Source organism: Lemur catta, chromosome 19, assembly GCF_020740605.2.
Source record: "Lemur catta isolate mLemCat1 chromosome 19, mLemCat1.pri, whole genome shotgun sequence".
NCBI classification, from domain to species: domain Eukaryota; kingdom Metazoa; phylum Chordata; class Mammalia; order Primates; family Lemuridae; genus Lemur; species Lemur catta.
Window position 1 is genome coordinate 28751110 of NC_059146.1, and position 3572 is coordinate 28754681.

The window sequence follows — 3572 nt, forward strand, 5'->3', positions numbered from 1 at the left end:
CACTCCCGGTTCAGCCGCGACGCCCCTCTCCCTGCCTCCACCCCCAGCCCAGCCCCAGCCAGGCCTCCTTGGCCCTTCACTCCCCCTCACTCTCAGGGCTCCTTGGAGAAGGACACACACACACACACACACACACACACACACACACACACACACACGGGCTGGGACAGGCAGGGACACGCTGCCAGCCCACAGCCACACTCAGACAAGCCGGGTCAGGAGCTGCACTCCCTGAGAAACCAGGGAGGACACTGCTGGTCCGCATCCATGGGGGACACTTGCTCAGGGAGACATGGATCCTCTGACACCCCAAAGCCCACAGGGACACACCAATGGGACCACTGTGTACCAGCACACACAAGGGTGCCCAGAGACCCGAGCTGGAATCCCAGCTCTTCCACTCACAGTGGGATCAGGGGCAGGTGAGCCTCAGTTTGTTCATCTGTAAGGTGGGAATGAGAATGGAATTTGTTGAGCCGGTTAATGAGAACATGTGCTAGGTCTAAGCATGCGCAGTTCCTTGCACGTGGTGAGCACATCTGACAAGGTGCCCGTGACTTTTTGCATCTCATCTCTGCCTCTGTGTGTGCTGGAGCTGCTCTCTCCGTCTGGCGGGGCTGTGTTTCCTGGTCCCCGCAGATCGGGGGCCTGCGTGTTGGTTCTGCTGCACGTCAGTTCTGGGCCGCCAGGTGTTTGGCATGTGGGGGGCCCTACTGCCTGGGTGTCTGTGCGGGAGGCGGCCAATCCTGCTGCTCTTGGCCGTTTCTGTTTGGGCCTCGGTATCCCTGCAGCTCATCACAGGGTCCTATCTGTTTGGCCCCCTGATGTTTCCCCCACCTGCCCCCGTCTCTACACCCCCAGCCCGGCTGGTCCCCCCTCCTGCCTCCGCTCCCGCTCCCCCTCACAACCAGAGGGATGTTCCTGAGGCTCAGATCTGTCCCTGCGCCTCCCCTGCTTCACTGAGCCTCCCCCGTCAGCTGCTCAGGGCCCTTCAGCGTTAGCCTCCCTGGGCTGATGATTCGTGTCCCATTTCAGCCACAGCCCGGTCCATGCTGCCACCCATGCTGCCACCCAAGCCTGAACCTTGGGGGCCTCTTCGACACCCTGTACCCTGCAGGCAGTTACCAAGTGCCAGGGAGGATTCACTCTCCCCACAGCCTCACCCCGGGCAGCCCTGTCCCCTCCTGCCTGGGCCCCAGCTACGGCCTCCTCCCTGGGCTGCCGGCCTCTGCTCTTGCTCCTCCAACCTGCCTCCCATTCAGCAACCAGAGAGATGTTCCCCAACCCCCAACCCCTTCCTTCTCCTGGTCCCACACCTTTCAGACAAAACCCCAAACTCTTTACCCGAGGCCTGCAAGGACCCCCTCCTGGTGCAGGTGGCCCTCCCCTGCCCCTCCTCAGGCTCCTCTCGCTTTCTCCCCCAAAGAACCTCCTTGCAGGCCCTGGGGCGTCCTCCTGGGTGCTTCGTGTCTGACTCCTACACCCCTCAGCTCATCTCTGTTGTCCCTTCTCCATGGCATCACTGCCTGTGCCCTCCTCGTCTAATCTAGTCCCCATGTTGTTCACTCCCAACACCCTGTCCTTTTCTTTGGCAACACTTCGCATGGGTTGTCATTATATATTTATTGGCATGATTATGTGTCTCATGTCTGTCTCCTCCCATGGGTCCCTGGGCTCTGTGGGGGCAGTGACTGGGTATATCCTGGTCACTGCTGCACCCTCACCACCTTGTAAAAGGGGACATGAAGGGGACAAATAATAATTGTGGCATTTTATGAGGGGTGCAAATATGTGCAAAGGTCTGGCCACTTGTTTGGGTACATTGGGGGCCCCTACCCACCTAGGGCTCAGTGGACCCGCCGGATGCATGCCAACTTGAACCGGTGAATGCAGTCACTCAAGAACTATTCGCTGGCCGGGCGCAGTGGCTCACTCTTGCAATCCTAGCACTTTGGGAGGCCAAGGCAGGAGGATTGCTTGAGGCCAGGAGTTTGAGACCACCTGAGCAAGAACTAGACCTCCTGTCTCTACAAAAAGTAGAAAAATTAGCCAGGCATAGTGGCACGTACCTGTAGTCCCAGTTACTCAGGAGGCTAAGGCAGGAGGATCACTTGAACCCAGGAGTGGGAGGTTACAGTGAGCTATGATGATGCCATTGCACTCTAGCCTGGGAGAGGATGGTCAGGAAAGGCCTCTCCCAGGTTATGAGTGAGAGCTGAAGTAAATTACGAGTGAACCATGTGGGGAAGAGCATTCCAGGCAGAGGGAATGGCCAGTGCAAAGGGCCAGAGGCAGGCATATGCCAGGCACAGTGAAGAACTTCGAGGAGACACCTCTGTGGCTGGAATGGATGGGGATGGGGGAAGATGGGGTCAGGGAGGGACTGTGGCCTTTATTTTAACAACAATGGGAGCCACTGGTGGGCTTTGAGCAGGAGAGACACCATTTGATCTGGTTTTAGAGGATTCCCCTGCTAAGGCCAGCAAGTGAAAGGTCGGCAGACTTTCTAACAGAGGGATTGGGACCTGGACACGCCAATTTTAAGTGTCACTAAACATGGGACCGTCTATTACTGAGATGTGATGCAGTGGGAAGGGGCTCAGCACGTCCGGTGAGGAGCTCTTGCCAGAAGGAGCCCGGACCTGATTTAATTCCTAATTTACAAGCCACCCTGGGGACAGAAGGACATCTTCAATCACAACACAAGGATGCTCTCAGCCACATCCCGAATATGAAAAATTGTACAGGGCCAATGACTCAGTTTGTTCAAGAAACAAACAGCGTACAACAACATGGGGAATAGTTACAGATTTTAAAAACCTCAAAGGCATTTCAAATAAAATTTGGATTCTAATTTCAACAAACCAACTATAAAATATGCTTTTTTTCTTTCACTCATTTTAACAGGTCAACATAAAATATGTCAATGACACCATCAAGAAAATGTGAACACTGATATAATATACCAGACTTGTTCTTTGTGATAGGTATGAGAATGAGTATTATAGTTTTGACTTTTAAGAAATAAACTTTAAAGGGGAGTTGTTGTTTAATGGGTACAGGTTTTTTTGGAGATGATAAAAATGTTTTGGGCATAAATGTTGGTAATGGTTACACAACACTGTGAACATATTAATGCCGCTAACATTGTGAATTTACTTAATGCCACTAATTCACACTTACGAACGGTTAAAATGATATTATGTTATGAATATTTTACCACACACAGAAAAATATCTGAACACTACACTAATTCTAACTATTTTTACTTCGGGTTCAATAATTCTTTATTGTTTAAGCCATTTTGAGTTTATATTTTCTTTTACTTGCTACTGAATTCATCCTGATGTCAACTTTTATATTGAGTCAGTGCAAGGTCCATACCTCTTTAGATAAACTAGTTTGCTGGAATTTCTATCTTCCAGTTTTCCTTGAATGTGAATTTCGAGTACAAAGGAAAGCAAGTCATTGTCTTAATTTTATTTTATTTCTTTTGAGACAGAGTCTTACTCTGCCACCCAGGCTTGAGTGCAGTGGAGCGATCATAGCTCACTTGTAACCTCCAACTCCTG